The sequence below is a fragment of the Hyla sarda genome, chromosome 8, assembly GCF_029499605.1.
Source record: "Hyla sarda isolate aHylSar1 chromosome 8, aHylSar1.hap1, whole genome shotgun sequence".
In the NCBI taxonomy this organism is placed as follows: domain Eukaryota; kingdom Metazoa; phylum Chordata; class Amphibia; order Anura; family Hylidae; genus Hyla; species Hyla sarda.
The window spans coordinates 173,529,770-173,550,123 of record NC_079196.1 but is presented as its reverse complement, the minus strand read 5'-3'; the positions used below and the strand labels follow the sequence as shown (position 1 = coordinate 173,550,123).

The 20,354-nt window shown below is 46.0% G+C and overlaps 1 long non-coding RNA gene across 1 annotated transcript in view; it reads right to left on the bottom strand.

Annotated features, from left to right (window-relative positions):
* Positions 1–17,949, bottom strand: part of LOC130284977 (uncharacterized) — a 31,373-nt gene extending 13,424 nt beyond the window's left edge. Inside the window, exons 1-2 of the long non-coding RNA XR_008847204.1 lie at positions 17,830–17,949; positions 13,936–14,064 (exon numbers count right to left, since the gene is read on the bottom strand). This is a non-coding gene — a long non-coding RNA (uncharacterized LOC130284977). The remainder of the gene's footprint in view (positions 1–13,935; positions 14,065–17,829) is intronic.
* Positions 17,950–20,354: the final 2,405 nt, after the last annotated feature.

The following is a 20,354-nucleotide window of genomic DNA, read 5'->3' as shown; positions in this document are numbered from 1 at the left end:
AGGTTCTGTTACCTTACTCAGTATTTTCCAACCAGTTTGTTTCCAGCTGTTGCAAAACTACAACTCCCAGCATGTACTGATCGCCGAAGGGCATGGTGGGAGATGTAGCTATGCAACAGCTGGAGGTGCGCAACTACAACTCCCAGCATGCCGAGACCGCTGTTTGCTGTTTGGGCATGCTGGGATTTGCAGTTTTGCAACATCTGGAGGGCTACAGTTTAGAGTCCACTGCACAGTGATCTCCAAACTGTGGCCCTCCAGATGTTGCAAAACTACAAATCCCAGCATGCCCACACAGCAAACTGCTGTGTGGGCATGCTAGGAGTTGTAGTTTTCAAGATCTAGAGGGCTACAGTTTGGATATCACTGTGCAGTGGTCTCTAAATTGTAGACCTCCAGCTGTTGCAAAACTACAACTCCCAGCATGCCCAAACAGCTGTCTGGACATGCTGGTAGTTGTAGTTTTGCAACATCTGGAGGGCTATAGTTTAGAGACCACTGTATAGTGGTCTCAAACTGTAGCCCTCTAGTTGTTGCTAGGCAACTCACCGGCTTCCGTAGGATCCAGGGAGTCAGCCGCACGACATCGCCACCAGTGGATCACCGTCGTCGCAGCCTCCGCAGATCGGTAAGTGACCTTTGGCGCCAGTCCCTGTCGGTTTCCCCGTTCTGCCTAACATGGGTGGGCAGAACGGGTAAACCGAAAGTAAACCCCCCCCCCCCCGCCGCTGATCTGCTATTGGTCGTCGCGTCTATACGACCAATAGCAGGGATAGGAGGGGTGGCACCCCTGCCACCTCACTCCTATACCTTCAGGGGGATCGTGGGTGTCTTGGACCCCCCTGGGCATTTGCACGGGATGCCTGCTGAATGAACTATTTCTCCTGTTACTATCTTTCGTCACAAAATAACGACCGTTATTAATAACGGGCTATAACGAGTTAAAACGGCTATGAGAAAAATCTCATAGACTATAATGGGATTTTCTAACGGCCGTATAGGATTTTGTAACTGCTGTTTTACTGCCGATTTTCTGACAGAAATTCAAAAACAGAGAATTATGTAGTGTGAATGAGGCCTTAGCAGGGAAAAATTTGGGAGGTCTACGGGAGAAATGTATTAAAAACTGGTTAAAAAAATTCCATAACTACAGCATGCTGCATTTTTAAAAAAAAGACCACAAAATCCCCAAAAATTAAAATTTTAAATACAAAGTAAGAAGAATAGTAGGTAGATCGCTTTATATTCTCCTGTTGACTTCCAGATAACATTTCCAGTTCACATTCTTTTATTTTGTTTGTTATCAGTATAAAACACAATTTGTTAATAATCCCTTTTAGCATTTTTCCATGAAAATGCCAGTTGGAAAACCACCCTAATACACACCCTATATGGATATTTTTCAATTTATTTTTTTCAGAAATTGACAATAATCGCATAAAATTTATGGGATATGGGAAGTTGATTGGTTGGGGATTACATGTGTCTTCATAAGCCTTATATGTCTGAATATGTCCTCTTTTATTAGCTAAGCTGTTTATCCTGCAGACCATTATACCCTTCAGCTGAATGTTTTATCATTTGCTGTTTTTGGCATTAAGCTCAAGGGAAATAAGCTGATGAAAATCCACATTTTAATCACATGCAGGGAAATGACAGGCGAAAGATTATATATGGAGAATCTCTCAGGTGGATAAATCTCTGCAGATTCAATCTCTTCTTAGTTTTGACTTCATTTTCTTTCTGTCCTATTAGGGATCCTCTGAAGGTTGCTGCCTGGGTTCATCTGAATGGATATACTATAAAATGGGCTGAATATTATTCCAATCTGTTCATGCAGATTTCCTGCCTCTATGGATTGCAAATGACAAAAACCTCTAGCTGGAAGTTCTCTAATATTACTTTAGGGATCAATATACAGTAAATAGCAATTAGTTCCCAGTCAGTGGCACCACTTTGATCACTATAGTAGGACCAGCATGACAGATGTCACGCGGGCAGTGTGCAAGGTGGGCCGACCAGTGAGAAAAAAAATTGTTGTATTTAAAGTGTATCTGTAACTGTGAAAAGACTTTTGACATTATGTCACAATACAGGATTGGGCTGTCACTGGTGTGGTGTCCTGGTGCGGAACACTCTTGTCCACCTGCCCTGTCTGGTGGAAGTCACTTTATGGTGTCTGCTCTGGCCCACAGCACCAGATTCAAATGTCATGTATTTTGTGATTTGTTCTGAATGTATCTTTAATTGTTTAATGCCCTTGTATTTACTCTGTTATTTAAAGTGTTAACTGTATCTTTGAAGGAGGATACATAGGAAATTGCATGTGCACTTTGGCCAATCAGACCTCCTGCCCTTCTCCACCTAGATCTTTCTAGACAGGGAGGAGTTAGTTAGTTAGTTAGGTCCAGTCCAGACCTTCGCTGTGTGCCCTGTTCCTCACCACATAAGGACAAACCAAAAGACCCACTTGCAACAATTCCTGTTCCATAGCTACAACACACTTCACTAGGATTCCACCAACCAGGTCGTCAGTCAATTCTAAGCTTTGGGGAGAACAGACGAGTCTCACAGGCCCCATAGTGAACCATGGCTCAAGTGAGTGAAGATCCTCTGGCCACTCCTGTCCAATAAAGTCCACCCTGGCAGTAAGCCCCCCCCCTTTGGATTCCATACAGTGAAGCAGCAAAAAGCAGTGATAGTCAGCTCCTAAGTCAAGTCACGCCTAATTCAGTTAAATCGAGTCACGTCAAGGCTTGCTAAGTAAAGTCTTTCCAAGGCAAGTCCCATCTCAGTCGAAAAAGGACTACAAGTCCCAGAGTGCTCATTACTGCAACTGCGGTTCCTTATTGCATCCTTCAGCCAAACTGCAGTATTATTGAACTGTACTATCTCTACCATCTTGCTGCAATTACTAAAGTAAAGTTTCAAGGGATTTCCCTAATCTTGCATTGGTGGTATTCTACCTAGCGCTTGGCATCGGCAACCACTTTACCTTGGAATGTGGTGGGTTAACACTCCTGGCGTCACGAACATTTACCTTAGTCACACCACCCTACAGTCTACATACACTCGACCATAACTCCACCACAATGGGACAGCCCGATCCTGTCGACATCTCTGTGTGGAAGCATGCACAGAGCTGTCAAATCTATGTTCTGCAGCCCATTTATTAACATTGAGCTGTTGCCATGAGGTTAAAGGTTATGGACACCTCTGTACTGAATTTCTTTTATTATTTGTTTCCTGAATGCAGGATTAGGCAACTTAATCCTGTTGGTACAATTCCTTAGAGAGACAATGGCACAGTTTAATAAAGGGCAATGCGTGAGAGTTCATTAGGGGGCATTAGAGGTCAATTCATTAGGGGGCAATAGCCTAGTTTATTAGAAGGTTAGTGGCACAGTATATTAGTGGCCTCCTCATGTATATTCCTCTGGCCCTCTGCAGTGACGCGACTCAAAGTTACTGTAGAGGGCCAGATGAATGTTCATGAGGAGGTGTTACAGCAGCGGCAATTGGGTGAATCGGTGCACCTAAGTGTGAAGTAACAAAATAAAAATAAATGTTACACAAAAACATCAGCAGGTTAGATTCTTAGGGTAATGTGGTTTAGAGAAAAAGACGACTGAGGTGCAAACTAACTATGCAGTACAGAGATCTCCCCCATGATGTGATCCTACCTAGAGCCATAAGGCTTCTGCTGTGGTGAGGGTGTGATGAGGGCAGATGTTGTTACCCTAGGGGCAGATTGCATTAACCCCTTGTGTTTGTGACGCCAGGTCGTGGTTTATCCTCTATACCACCCGAAGGAATACTGCTGGATTCTGGGCTAGGCACAGGGGCAAATAATGACTCTGACGCCAAATTACGGAACAACAGCAGCTTTACTGAGTCAGTAAGGTGTAACAGTCTATACAACTTGGCAAGGCTCACTGAGGTGACCATTGACTTCAGAGACCTTAGGGCTTGCTAGGACTTATAGCGGACTTGGACAATTTGGATGCAGGCCATGCTGACTTGAGACAGTATGACTTGGACTGACTTGACTATGACAAACTACGACTGACTTCCTCCCACTTCTGTAGCTTACCTGGCTTTGACTTGACTTGTGGGGCAAGGGACTTGAGAATCCATAGCTGCTTGACTAACTTTAGGCCTCCTTTGGACTCCAGACTCACTCTAGCAGGACGCCGTGGTCAGCTATTAAAGGGGTATTCCAGGAAAAAAAAACTTTTTTTCTTATGTCAACTGGCCCCAGAAAGTTAAACAGATTTGTAAATTACTTCTATCTAAAATCTTAATCCTTTCAATAATTATCAGCTTCTGAAGTTGAGTTGTTGTTTTCTGTCTGGCAACAGTGCTCTCTGCTGACATCTCTGCTTGTCTCGGGAACTGCACAGAGTAGAAGATGTTTGCTATGGGGATTTGCTTCTAAACTGGGCGGTTCCCGAGACAGGTGTCATCAGAGAGCACTTATACAGAAAAGAACACTGAAAGGATAAAAAAAAATTAATAGAAGTAATTTACAAATCTGTTTAACTTTCTGGAGCCAGTTGATATTTAAAAAAAAAGTTTTTTCCTGGATAACCCCTTTAACCCTTTAAATCGCCGCTGTCAAAGTTAACAGTGGTGTCTAAAGAAAGCTGTGAACACTCCCTGGTGGTCCAGTGGGGTGGATCGCCCCCCAGAAGTGCGATCACAGGGGCAATCCACTGTGGAGGTAGCCGGAGGGCTTACCTCTGCTGCTGTGGCTGTCCCGGCTCTCCCATTGATAAAACCTGGCAGGACCAGGCTTTATCAATGGAGCGCATATCACACAGATCAATGTGGTTCTATGAACCATATTGATCTGTATGAGGAATCTAATAATTCCTCCTGAAAGTCCCCTAAGGGGACTGATAAATTGTAAAAAAAAAAGTTTTATAAAAGTAAAAAAAAAACAAAAAAAACACATTAACCCCTTCCTTATTAAAAGTTCAAATCACCCCCCTTTTCCCAAATTCCATATAAAAAATATAAAAACATAATAAAAATAAACATATGTGGTATTGCCACGTGTGTAAATGTCCAAATTATAAAAATATAATGTTAATTAAACCACATGGTCAACGGCGTACACGTAAAAAAAATACCAAAGTCCAAAATTGCGTCTTTTTGGTCACTTTGTATACTCTATAAAAATGTATAAAAACCGATCAAAAAGTCCCATCAAAACAAAAATGGTACCAATGAAAACTTCAGATCTTAACGCAAAAAATTAGCCCTCATATTACCCTGTATACAGAAAAATAAAAAAGTTATAGGGTTCAGAAGATGAAAATTTAAAACATACTAATTTTGGTGCATGTAGTTAAAATTTATTTAAAGTAGTGAAATAAAGAAAAACCTATATAAATTGGGTATCATTGTAAGTGTAGGGACCTACAGAATAAATATTTGGTGTCATTTGTACCAAAAAGTGCACTGTGTAGAATCAGAAGTCCCAAAAAGTTACCAAATGACTTTTTTCCCCAATTTTGCCCCACAAATATTTTTTTCTGGGTTCGCCGTAAATTTTGTGTTGAAATGATTGATGTCATTACAAAGTACAATTGGTGGTACAAAAAATAATCCCCAAATGAGTCCTTAGGTGCAAAATAGAAAGAGTTGTGATTTTTAGAAGGTGATGAGGAAAAAACAAAAGTGCAAAAGCTGAAAAACATGTGGTCAATAGTCAATAGAGTTCAATAGGAGATAAATGGAAATATGTGTGCAGCTCACAACTGTCACGATTCGGCTTACAGGTTGTGGATCCACTGTGTCAGCGAGGGATTGGCGTGGACCGTGCTGGTGGACCGGTTCTAAGAGGCTACTGGTGTTCACCAGAGCCCGCCGCAAAGCGGGATGGTCTTGCTGCGGCAATAGCAACCAGGTCGTATCCACTAGCAACGGCTCAACCTCGCTGACTGCTGAGAAGGCGTGGGACAGAAGGACTAGGCAGAGGCAAGGTCAGACGTAGCAGAAGGTCGGGGCAGGTGGCAAGGTTCGTAGTCAAGATGGATAGCAGGAGTTCAGGTAACACAGGCTTTGGACAACACTAAACGCTTTCACTGGCACAAGGCAACAAGATCCTGCAAGGGTGTGCAGGGGAAGTGATGTGATATAGCCAGGGAGCAGGTGGAAGCCAATTAAGCTAATTGGGACAGGCACCAATCATTGGTGCACTGGCCCTTTAAGTCTCAGGGAGCTGGCGCGCGCGCGCCCTAGAGAGCGGAGTCGCGCGCGCCAGCACATGACAGCAGGGGACCGGGACGGGTAAGTGACTTGGGATGCGATTCGCGAGCGGGCGCGTCCCGCTGTGCGAATCGCATCCCCGACGGCCATGTCAGTGCAGCGCTCCCGGTCAGCGGGACTGACCGGGGTGCTGCAGGGAGAGAGACGCCGTGAGCGCTCCGGGGAGGAGCGGGGACCCGGAGCGCTTGGCGTAACAGTACCCCCCCCCCCCCCTTAGGTCTCCCCCTTTCTTTGTCAGGTAACTGCTTCCCATGGGATGAGGACACCGGGAGTGATTGAAGGGTTTCCTCAAAGGCAGGCCGTACAGCAGGAGTGGGAATGGGGAGGGAGGGCAGAGGGTGAAGCTTGGCACGGGGCAGGGTGACACCAGGACGGGGGCCATGAGGAGGCACTGAGGCTTGCCTGACGGGACTGGGAGGGGGGGAGAGGCATTTCTTGTGGCAAGCAGAGTCCCAGTTCTTGATCTCCCCGGTGGTCCAGTCAAGGGTGGGAGAATGAAGCTGGAGCCATGGCAGACCGAGGAGGACCTCAGAGGTGCAGTTGGGAAGGACAAAAAATTCAATCCTTTCGTGGTGGGGTCCAATGCACATTAAGAGGGGTTTTGTGCGGTAACGCATGGTGCAATCCAATCTAACTCCGTTGACCGCGGAAATGTAGAGCGGCTTGACGAGACGGGTCACCGGGATGCAGAATTTATTCACCAAAGAATCCAAAATGAAATTCCCAGAGGCACCAGAGTCCAAGCAGGCCACGGCTGAGAGGGAGGAGTTGGCTGAAGGAGAAATCCGCACGGGCACCGTGAGACGTGGAGAAGCAGACTTTGAACCAAGAGACGCCACACCCACGTGAGCTGGGTGCGTGCGTGCGTTTCCCAGACGTGGAGGACGAATAGGGCAATCCACCAAGAAATGCTCGGTACTGGCACAGTACAGACAAAGATTTTCTTCCCTACGGCGATTCCTCTCTTCCTGGGTCAGGCGAGACCGATCCACTTGCATGGCCTCCTCGGCGGGAGGCCCAGGCGTAGATTGCAAAGGATGCTGTGGGAGAGGTGCCCAGAGATCTAAGTCTTTTTCCTGGCGGAGCTCCTGATGTCTCTCAGAAAAACGCATGTCAATGCGGGTGGCCAAATGGATAAGTTCTTGCAGGTTGGCAGGAATCTCTCGTGCGGCCAGCACATCCTTGATGCTACTGGATAGGCCTTTTTTAAAGGTCGCGCAGAGAGCCTCGTTATTCCATGATAATTCGGAAGCAAGAGTACGAAATTGGATGGCGTACTCGCCCACTGAAGAATTACCCTGGACCAGGTTCAGCAGGGCAGTCTCGGCAGAAGAAGCTCGGGCTGGTTCCTCGAAGACACTACGGACTTCAGCGAAGAAGGACTGGACTGTGGTTGTGGCAGGATCATTGCGGTCCCAGAGCGGTGTGGCCCAAGACAAGGCCTTTCCTGAAAGAAGGCTCACTACGAACGCCACCTTAGACCGTTCTGTAGGAAACAAGTCCGACAACATCTCCATATGCAGGGAACATTGAGACAGAAATCCACGGCAGAGTCTAGAGTCCCCATCAAATTTGTCCGGCAGGGACAAGCGGAGGCTAGGAGCCGCCACTCGCTGCGGAGGAGGTGCAGGAGCTGGCGGAGGAGATGGTTGCTGCTGTAGCAGAGGCAGAAGTTGCTGTAACGTGGCGGTCAACTGCGACAGCTGCTGTCCTTGTTGGGCAATTTGCTGCGATTGCTGAGCGACCACCGTGGTAAGGTCAGCGAGACTTGGCAGCGGCACCTCAGCGGGATCCATGGCCGGATCTACTGTCACGATTCGGCTTACAGGTTGTGGATCCACTGTGTCTGCGAGGGATTGGCGTGGACCGTGCTGGTGGACCGGTTCTAAGAGGCTACTGGTGTTCACCAGAGCCCGCCGCAAAGCGGGATGGTCTTGCTGCAGCAATAGCAACCAAGTCGTATCCACTAGCAACGGCTCAACCTCGCTGACTGCTGAGAAGGCGTGGGACAGAAGGACTAGGCAGAGGCAAGGTCAGACGTAGCAGAAGGTCGGGGCAGGTGGCAAGGTTCGTAGTCAAGATGGATAGCAGGAGTTCAGGTAACACAGGCTTTGGACAACACTAAACGCTTTCACTGGCACAAGGCAACAAGATCCGGCAAGGGAGTGCAGGGGAAGTGATGTGATATAGCCAGGGAGCAGGTGGAAGCCAATTAAGCTAATTGGGCCAGGCACCAATCATTGGTGCACTGGCCCTTTAAGTCTCAGGGAGCTGGCGCGTGCGCGCGCCCTAGAGAGCGGAGCCGCGCGCGCCAGCACATGACAGCAGGGGACCGGGACGGGTAAGTGACTTGGGATGCGATTCGCGAGCGGGCGCGTCCCGCTGTGCGAATCGCATCCCCGACGGCCATGTCAGTGCAACGCTCCCGGTCAGCGGGACTGACCGGGGTGCTGCAGGTAGAGAGACGCCGTGAGCGCTCCGGGGAGGAGCGGGGACCCGGAGCGCTTGGCGTAACAGTACCCCCCCCCCTTAGGTCTCCCCCTTTCTTTGTCAGGTAACTGCTTCCCATGGGATGAGGACACCGGGAGTGATTGAAGGGTTTCCTCAAAGGCAGGCCGTACAGCAGGAGTGGGAATGGGGAGGGAGGGCAGAGGGTGAAGCTTGGCACGGGGCAGGGTGACACCAGGACGGGGGCCATGAGGAGGCACTGAGGCTTGCCTGACGGGACTGGGAGGGGGGGAGAGGCATTTCTTGTGGCAAGCAGAGTCCCAGTTCTTGATCCCCCCGGTGGTCCAGTCAAGGGTGGGAGAATGAAGCTGGAGCCATGGCAGACCGAGGAGGACCTCAGAGGTGCAGTTGGGAAGGACAAAAAATTCAATCCTTTCGTGGTGGGGTCCAATGCACATTAAGAGGGGTTTTGTGCGGTAACGCATGGTGCAATCCAATCTAAATCCGTTGACCGCGGAAATGTAGAGCGGCTTGACGAGACGGGTCACCAAGATGCAGAATTTATTCACCAAAGAATCCAAAATGAAATTCCCAGAGGCACCAGAGTCCAAGCAGGCCACGGCTGAGAGGGAGGAGTTGGCTGAAGGAGAAATCCGCACGGGCACCGTGAGACGTGGAGAAGCAGACTTTGAACCAAGAGACGCCACACCCACGTGAGCTGGGTGCGTGCGTTTCCCAGACGTGGAGGACGAATAGGGCAATCCACCAAGAAATGCTCGGTACTGGCACAGTACAGACAAAGATTTTCTTCCCTACGGCGATTCCGCTCTTCCTGGGTCAGGCGAGACCGATCCACTTGCATGGCCTCCTCGGCGGGAGGCCCAGGCGTAGATTGCAAAGGATGCTGTGGGAGAGGTGCCCAGAGATCTAAGTCTTTTTCCTGGCGGAGCTCCTGATGTCTCTCAGAAAAACGCATGTCAATGCGGGTGGCCAAATGGATAAGTTCTTGCAGGTTGGCAGGAATCTCTCGTGCGGCCAGCACATCCTTGATGCTACTGGATAGTCCTTTTTTAAAGGTCGCGCAGAGAGCCTCGTTATTCCATGATAATTCGGAAGCAAGAGTACGAAATTGGATGGCGTACTCGCCCACTGAAGAATTACCCTGGACCAGGTTCAGCAGGGCAGTCTCGGCAGAAGAAGCTCGGGCTGGTTCCTCGAAGACACTACGGACTTCAGCGAAGAAGGACTGGACTGTGGTTGTGGCAGGATCATTGCGGTCCCAGAGCGGTGTGGCCCAAGACAAGGCCTTTCCTGAAAGAAGGCTCACTACGAACGCCACCTTAGACCGTTCTGTAGGAAACAAGTCCGACAACATCTCCATATGCAGGGAACATTGAGACAGAAATCCACGGCAGAGTCTAGAGTCCCCATCAAATTTGTCCGGCAGGGACAAGCGGAGGCTAGGAGCGGCCACTCGCTGCGGAGGAGGTGCAGGAGCTGGCGGAGGAGATGGTTGCTGCTGTAGCAGAGGCAGAAGTTGCTGTAACGTGGCGGTCAACTGCGACAGCTGCTGTCCTTGTTGGGCAATTTGCTGCGATTGCTGAGCGACCACCGTGGTAAGGTCAGCGAGACTTGGCAGCGGCACCTCAGCGGGATCCATGGCCGGATCTACTGTCACGATTCGGCTTACAGGTTGTGGATCCACTGTGTCTGCGAGGGATTGGCGTGGACTGTGCTGGTGGACCGGTTCTAAGAGGCTACTGGTGTTCACCAGAGCCCGCCGCAAAGCGGGATGGTCTTGCTGCAGCAGTAGCAACCAAGTCGTATCCACTAGCAACGGCTCAACCTCGCTGACTGCTGAGAAGGCGTGGGACAGAAGGACTAGGCAGAGGCAAGGTCAGACGTAGCAGAAGGTCGGGGCAGGTGGCAAGGTTCGTAGTCAAGATGGATAGCAGGAGTTCAGGTAACACAGGCTTTGGACAACACTAAACGCTTTCACTGGCACAAGGCAACAAGATCCGGCAAGGGAGTGCAGGGGAAGTGATGTGATATAGCCAGGGAGCAGGTGGAAGCCAATTAAGCTAATTGGGCCAGGCACCAATCATTGGTGCACTGGCCCTTTAAGTCTCAGGGAGCTGGCGCGCGCGCGCCCTAGAGAGCGGAGCCGCGCGCGCCAGCACATGACAGCAGGGGACCGGGACGGGTAAGTGACTTGGGATGCGATTCGCGAGCGGGCGCGTCCCGCTGTGCGAATCGCATCCCCGACGGCCATGTCAGTGCAGCGCTCCCGGTCAGCGGGACTGACCGGGGCGCTGCAGGGAGAGAGACGCCGTGAGTGCTCCGGGGAGGAGCGGGGACCCGGAGCGCTCGGCATAACAACAACCTTGTATCCGAGGTTAAATTGTGGTTAAAAAATCGGTCCCCACCGACTGAGCAAAACAAATTTAGAAACAAAATTTCAACCACCCCTCAAGGATACCCCCCTACTGGGTGCACAGTGAAAAAATGGTTCGAAGACATTTTGTTTGAACAATGCAAAAAATATTTATTAAAATACATTTAAAATTATTCAATTAAAAAACATTTGAACAGAGCAATATTGAATATATTGGATTATCATAGGGCCCTAATGGTATATATTCATAGTAATATATGCGGCACTGCAGTTGTAAATAATGGCTGACTGTCCGGATTGTACTGTTAAACCGGCAATTTGTATATCTGGTTGTAAAGTCCTTTTTGTGGATTGGACTAAAAATGCCTGTAGTCTCTATGGAGATGAATAATGCTCACCGTGTCCCCTGAAAATGATGGGAGTAGCAGTTCTACTTCACAAGCAGAGCGTTGATTTCGGCTTGGTTTGGGAGCGGTGATATAGCAGATGGCTCCCACGTAGCTGCGGCGTGAGGCTGTTGTAATATCGGACCCTCGCTGGCTTACTCCGGTGGAAATGCTCGCGGTGGTGGCAGCATATCAGGCATGTAAGGTAGAATCAGAAGCAGGTGAATGCAACAGATGGAGGCGTGGATGAGGACCACATCAGTCCCAAGCTTGGCGCGAACCTGGTGCTCTGGTGGCGGTATATAGATGACATTTTTATGATTTGGAGTAGGTCCTTAGTTGATTTAAATTCTTTCATTCACGGTTTAAACAATAACGCCCACAATTTAGTTTTCACGTCCACTATCAGTCACTCCCAAATTGAATTCTTGGATCTAGAGATAAAAGCTAGTAAAGGTAGTTTAAAATGCAATACTTTCACAAAGCCCATAGTAAAAAAACCAGCTTCATTGATTTTGAAAGCTGTCACCTTCCCCGGTGGTTACAAAATATCCCTAGTGGACAGTACCGCCGATTAAAAAGGAATTGCACAGAAGATGATACTTTTAGAAGAAGCTGAACATCTAACTAGCCAGTTTCGGGAGAAAGGGTACCCGCAGGCTGTCCTTCAAAAATCTCCGGATAAAATCAAAGCTCTTGACAGAAAAGATTTCTTCATTCCTAAAGAATCCACCGAACGAAAAAATCCATCCCAGAATACAGAATACATCCACTGTGTACTCCAGAGTGAATGAATTTAAATGGAAAATTGAGGAATGCATTACATGCAATACAAATGGGGTGTTATATATACTAGAGTGCGGTTGCCACAAACAATATGTGGGGAGAACTAAACGGCAATTGAAAGCCAGGATAGCAGAACATGTTAACAATATAAAAAAGGGGGAACAAAAACACCCCCTATCCTCACATTTTCTCAAAGTACACAATAGGGATCCATCCATTGAAGTTTGTAGGTTTTCAAGTCATCAAGAGAGATTGGCAGGGAGGAAGTTATATACTAAAAATGTCAAAAGCAGAGAGCAAAATTTTTTTTGAATTTGACACCATAGAACCTAAGGGCCTGAATTCCAGCTTTGAATTATTTGGTTTACTCTGAGGGTTCTACCACGGATCCGACATCTACCGCCTATATACAAGGAGGCGGCGGAGGTCGGTTCCTAGACAGATCCCTTATTTATCAACACCGATGTCTTGAATGTTGAAGTGACTGTTCCTTTGGATTCCATGTAGATTTTATATGCACCATGCTCTGGGTAATAACTATCACTAATATTGACAATTGATCATTTCACTCACATATTTATTTCCCAATTCATAAACAACCTAGTTCACATACACCCACACCATATTCACATCTGTATTCTACTTATATACTTATTAATTAGCTCTTCCCCATTCATATCCACATTTATCAATCTTTTATTATCATACTGTTCCCAACATACACTTAACATCCTCACTGCCATCACATCTATTTCAACCTGTTTCATCTTTATTCTATTTTTCTTATTATTTATTTATTCACTATCCATTATTATTTTTCATTGCATTTCTTATTTACATTTTATTTTATCTTTCATACTTTTTATTTTTTATTTTTGTTTTTATTTTTATTTTCATTATTTTTCATTTTCATTTTTATTCATTTTTTTTTCATTTTTATTATTTACCATTTACTTATTATTCAATAATAATTTTTTTGTTTTTTATTCCTCATTTTTATTTCTATTTCTTTTATTTTGATTTTGATTTTCATTTTTGGCATGAAATCTATATACACACCAGTTTCAAATTCCTCTTTTAGGCCATCGATCATTCTTTCACATAGTTACTTATTCCACTTTCCATCTATCTCATAGCAAATGAACACATTCATTTTTTGACACTATTCACACAGTGTTTTCATTCACAGCATCCTCTACCTATTTTTTATGCACCTATGCACACCAGTTTCTTCCATCCACTCCCATTTCTTTTCCAACATAATCACACCAGTTTCAACATCCCAGAATGTTTGATCTCTTTTTGCCAACTGATCATTCAACCACACCCGCACATCCTCCAACACTATTCACACAGCTATGTTATCCACACCGGTTATCTTTGATGCATATATTCACATTAGTTTGTTAAACACACTTTCATAATCTATATATATATTCACCGTGCTACCATCTATACTGGTATTCCTTTTCCAATTTTAATGCATTATGTCTAAAATTCCAGTGAATATGCATCTTTTATATAACATACTTAGTATTCTGGTTCAGCAAATGCAAAGACAAAAACGGAACAGACCCGTGCGCATCTAAGCACAGTTTTATTTTTAACAAGGGTGAAATAGGTGAAGTAAAATTTTCCACTCACCTTAAGGTATTGTACTTAGAGCACAACACCTAATGTCGCTTGATTCCCACACCTGGGGAAGAAGAAGGCTGTGAAGGAGTGCAGCCTGCACCGATCCTGTGATCCACCAAGGGAGGACGGTCTGTGGTACTGTATAAATGAGATACAAATGAGATGCAAGAATCCCCAGGTCCAAAAGGGGGTGCTTCTGAGCGGCGCTCTCCTCCTCTTAAATCACGGCAGTTATTAGGGCATAAAAACCGTCATGGAAGCGGACTTATAGTAAAACAAAAGAGATTTATTTAAGAAAGGGAACAACGCGTTTCGAGGGGCGGGGACCCCCTCTTCGTCAGGTTCTGATTGGTAGTGCATTCTGACGTGTCTTATATTCACGTCAGACCCCACGAAAATCATTTCACATAATTATATCCTATGAAAACCTTCACAACGATACAAATTAAACATTGATTCTTACATTCTAAAAAACATAATAAAAATGAATACTTTATAAATCATTGGTACGGCCTTACCTGGAATATGCTGTTCAGTTTTGGGCACCTGTCCATAAAAGGGACACTGCGGAGTTGGAAAGGGTGCAGAGACGCGCGACTAAACTAATATGGGGCATGGAACATCTTAGCTATGAGGAGCGATTAAAGGAGTTACAATTGTTTAGTCTTGAGAAGAGACGTTTAAGGGGGGATATGATAAACGTATATAAGTATTAATGGCCCATACAAAAAATATGGAGAAAAACTGTTCCAGGTTAAACCCCCCCAAAGGACGAGGGGGCACTCCCTCCGTCTGGAGAAGAAAAAGTTTAGTCTCAAGGGGCGACACGCCTTCTTTACCGTGAGGACTGTGAATTTATGGAACGGTCTACCTCAGGAACTGGTCACAGCAGGAACAATTAACAGCTTTAAAACAGGATTAGATACATTCCTGGAACAAAATAAGATTAATGCTTATGAAGAAATATAAAATCTCATCACATCCCTACCCCTTAATTCCCTGGTTGAACTTGATGGACATATGTCTTTTTTCGACCGTACTAACTATGTAACTATGGTACACAGAGTGTAAGAACATTTAGTGTTTTCCAATGGAATTGTCAGTATCACTCGGAAACTGGGCTCTTGAGGACAATCATTGTCCGAGTCAGTTTCTACATTACAGCGCTTCAGTAGGTGCGTGCTCTAAATGAATGAAAAAGCCGATCTCTATGAACATTCACAGGAGCGGCCGTGGTCGAGATGGGAGACCTCCTCGGGTTAGAGGATATTTTCCTACTTTTATCCAAACAGTGAGTTGATAGACTTTTGGTGTTCATAGTATGTTATGGGGGGAGAAGCGAGTTGCACCACCGTGGCTGTCAGCTGTGGGCGGATGGACCTACTAGCTTTCTTCACAAACCCCAGAGCGGGCAGCGCTGTGGATGGGAAACATCATGGCAAGGACCAGTGCTAGTGCTAGCCATATATGGGCCAAGAAACATTCAAAAAGGGTATATATTTAGATATATAAATATAATTTTAGCTGCTGCAGTAATCAGTGTTATAAAGGGAAAGGGACATTTCGTCCCAAAGCGGAATTACCGGGGTGGTTAATATATGGACAAGCTGATTGCTGACCAAAATTAACGGGGTATGCAAATACAGATCAAGTTCTCATATAAACTCATTGTATTGGGGGGGGGGAAGGAAGAAGGGGGAAAACTGGAAAACTTTAGGATGGATACAGAAAAATGCACATGAATCCTATATAAATATCCATAAATACACATCTACAAGGGGTGGGTCCCATATAAATCCACATGGATGCGTTGCGATAGATGGTAAAATATCATGTGAATCAAGTGATTCACATGGTAAGCAAAAGGAGGTATTAGTATAGAACAAATTACAGAACAAATTGATATTAACAGTATTTTTAAAATATTTGTTTTAATGGGCACTGCCCATTCAGAAGCTGACTTAACCTAAACCAGCCGCTTATAGACCCGCTGCTCCAGCCGAGATTTCTATCCATCTGACGCATTCACCTGCTTCTGATTCTACCTTACATGCCTGATATGCTGCCACCACCGCCAGCATTTCAACCGGAGTAAGCCAGTGAGGGTCCGATATTACAACAGCCTCACGCCGCAGCTACGTGGGAGCCATCTGCTATATCACCGCTCCCAAACCAAGCCGAAATCAACGCTCTGCTTGTGAAGTAGAACTGCTACTCCCAACATTTTCGGCCCGTCGCAGTAAGGGACCAGCGGACACAGTGAGCATTATTCATCTCCATAGAGACTACAGGCATTTTTAGTCCAATCCACACAAAGGACTTTTCAACCAGATATACAAATTGCCGGTTTAACAGTACAATCCGGACAGTCGGCCATTATTTACAACCGCAGTGCCTCATATATTACTATGAATATATACCATTAGGGCCCTATGGTAATCCAATATATTCAATATTGCTCTGTTCAAATGTTTTTTAATTGAATAATTTTAATAAATATTTTTTGCATTGTTCAAACAAACTGTCTTCAAACCATTCTTTCACTGTGCACCTAGTAGGGTGGTATCCTTGAGGGGTGGTTGAAATTTTGTTTCTAGAGTTCAAAAGGAGCCTGGATAAATTTTTTGGAGTGTTATAATATTACAGGTTGTAGTTTCTAGATTTTGGAGAATGGTCATAGATCCAAGGGGTGGGATATGAGATATATATATTATACTTCAGTTCTTGAAGTTGATGTGTTGTGAAGCTATAAAAATGTTTCTAAGGTTCTTAGTGGCTAGGACCAAACTTTGGTAGCTAAAGGACTGGGTCAGAGTATCTCCAAAACAATAGATCTTATGAGGTGTTCTCACTATGTCTATAAGCTATTATTTCACAAAAAAATAATCCTGGCCATAATAGTAAAATAGCAATAGAAAATCCCCTGTCTGCCACAGGAAGCTTCTACCATAAGGATTTGAGTCTCAGGCATAGATCATGGAGCAATGGGAAAAGGAGGCCTGGTGTGATGAATCACATTTTCTTTCATGCTATTTGCACAGCCAGGTTAGTGTAATATATATATGGCACCAGGTTAAGTTGTAAAGAAAACAAGCTGGTGGAGGAAGTAGGTACAAGCAAGTAGAACCAGCTCCACCCAAGGCTTCTGCGCACGGACAGGACCAGGACTAGTCCAAACATATGCAAGAAAGGAAGAATGTTCAGCGTACACACGTGTAAAACCGAGCTGCTTTATTGCATGGTTGCCATAGGATACATCGGACACTCAGGTAACGTGACGCGTTTCGGCCCTGCGGGCCGAAACGCGTCACGTTACCTGAGTGTCCGATGTATCCTATGCAACCATGCAATAAAGCAGCTCGGTTTTACACGTGTGTGCGCTGGACATTCTTTCTTTCTTGGTGGAGGAAGTACAATGCATTTTGGCTATGATTGCTGGGAAACCTTGGGTCCTGTGGATGTGACTTCGAAACCTATCATCTACCTAAACATTGTTGAAGTCGAAAGTCCTAACCCTTCCTGGCATTGTGGTAGAGGGAGTGATGCAAAGGGCAGATGGAATTACCTAGGGGCAGATGGCATTAACCCCTTGTATTTGTGCTGCCAGGGCGTGGTTTATCCTCAATACCACCCGAAGGTATACCGCTGGATCCTGGGCTAGGCACGGGGGGCAATAATGACTCCAATGTCAAGTTACGGACAACAGTAGCTTTACTGAGGTTAGACAGGTGGAAAAGTCTATATAGTTCAGCCAGGGGCCCACGGAGGTGACCAGTGACTTCAGAGACCTTAAGGGCTTGCTGGGACTTGTAGTAGAGGTGGAAAATGTAATGCTGGCCACGTTGACTAGACAGATGACTTTGACGTGACTGACTTGTGACTGACAAGAATGACTGTGCTTACTTGCAGGTTTGTAGCTTGTGGCTGCAGACTGGACTTGAGGCCTCCTATGACTCTGGATACACACTTAGGTATGACTTGACTGGACCTCAGCAAAGACTAAGGGGGAGATTTATCAAAACCTCTGCAGAGGAAAAGTTGCCCAGTTACCCATAGCAACCAATCAGATCACATCTTTCATTTTGCAGAGGCCTTTTTAAAAATGAAAGAAGCGAGCTGATTGGTTGCTATGGGCAACTGGGCAACTTTTCCTCTGCACGGGTTTTGATAAATCTACCTCTAAGAGAGCATGCCGAGGCTCCAACCAGGGTTTCTATAGGGGAGGCTCTGGTGGGGTCCTATTGGTCACCTGGTCACTGATACCTCATGGGTAACAATCACATGACAAATCACAAGGTATAACACTCTTACATATATAACATAGGGATTAGATATAATTACAATAAACAGATGCAGGGGGGGGGGGGGGCAGGGGACACTGCAGGAGGCTGCCTGACAGGGCAGCAATGGTACAGGGTAACACCTCCTATACAGCATCAATATTCCCTAATGGGCAGGACTCTTTCAAAAGACTAAAGTACCCTACAACACTGTAAAATTGCTCAGAATTGGTTTGAAGAACACAACAAAGAATACAAGGCCCACACAGCAGCGAGAGGTACTGACTCTAATGGAGGCCTTGCTCAGGTTTCGTTTTACTCAGCAGATAGGATGCAATGTGGAGCTCAAATGGTGGTGGACAGCAAATACAGGATCTGCTGTTTACAACTTGAAAGATTCAGAACTCAATATTTTCAATTAAAATCCAAGGCTTTAGTTCACGTCAATAAAACAGATAGCAGGTCGGGGAAAAGTTGCTTCAAAGAGCTGCTAGGGACAACCTCATGGGGAGACTTGTGTAATGGCAGCTAACATCTAAGGTAATAAAGTATCTGGAACCAACCTTAGAAGTAAACACACCAACATAACAGACCCTCATCAGAGCTATTCTCATTTCCTGTACCACCATCTACATTTTTTTCTTGTCTTATGCTTTTCTTTTTTACACTTTAAAACTTTTAGAAATGGCAGAAATGTGCTGAAAATGTGACTTTATGTTGCCTGAGTTCAGCAGAAGAATGGTAATGATCAGGTAGAAGATAAAGTGGGTTGGCTGCTGATTAATATTGTCTTCTGAAGAACGACGCATCACTTAAATTTATGCCGACTCATTTTGTCAAACAGCCGAGCATCTGTTCCTTGGTAATTTCCACCTATCTTAAGGCATCGGTGCATGATAATGCGTGAAGAGTCACTCACAGGCGGCATTGTATGATAATATAAATTCTTATATAGAACTTTACTTTAAAGAGTTTGGACGCTCTCGTCAAGCACAATTCATTTAAAGCATCTATGGTAAGAATCGTTCTAGCTATAGGCAGATCCTAGCTTTGTATCAGACACCAAAACCACCATAACATGGTTAAAGGGTACCTCTCATCAAAAAAACTTTTGATATATTATAGATTAATGTATGCAGAATAACTTTACAATTGCATGTTATTAAAAAATATGCTTCTTTCTATTTAATTTTCCACTTTGAAGAAATGACCACTAGGGGTCACCCTACCAGTCCTGGCAGCAAGCATTTCAGACTCATGCTGGAGTCCTAAACACTATGAGCTGCCAGTCTGCTTTGTTCACAAAGGAGAACACTCAGAGCTGCCAGCCTGCTTTGTTCCAGTGGCCTTGCGACCCGGGTGACACCAACCTAATGGGGTGACACCAAGACGCTCCGCAGCACCAACCCCCCCTCACCAGCTACCTGTGCCCGACCGGCCTCCCGTCCATCAGCATAACCCCCCCCCCCCCCGCCTTCACCTGCGCTGTGCGGCGCGCCCGTCCGTCAGCCAGCACCCCCCCCCCCCGCCTTCACCTGGCCCGACCGTCAGCACCCCCCGGCCTTCATCGCCGCTGTGCGCCCGTCCGTCAGCCCCACCGCATGGGACGTCAGTGACGTCACTCGCAGGGCGCACGGAGAGAAGGATCGCTTCGCTGGATGGGTGAGTGTGTGTGTCTGTCTCTCTGTCTGTGACTGTGTGTGACGCTGTGTGTGTGACTCTGTGTGTGTGTGACTCTCCTGTGTGTGTGACTCTGTGTGCGTGTGACTCTGTGTGTGTGTGTTGCAGGGGGACCCAGGAGCTTTAAGCTACACCCCTACCCACAACAATTTCTTGTATTGGAATTATGTAGGAGGCCTTCTGGTGTGCCAAGTATGCCTTATTTTCTCTGTGTGTGTGTATGTGACTGTGTGTGACTGTGTGTCTTTCTGTCTGTGAGTGTGTATCTCTCTGACTATGTTTGTGTGTGTGTGTGTTTGTGTGTGTGTCTCTCTGTGTTGTATGTGTTATTTATTTTATTTTTTTGTGTGTGTGTGTGTGGGTGGGGGGGGGGGGGGTTTGAACCAGCGATCTAGTGTGGGGAGACTTTGCAAGGGAACCTGTGGCCTAATGTGGGGGAACTACTACCAAATGTGCGGAGTCTATGCT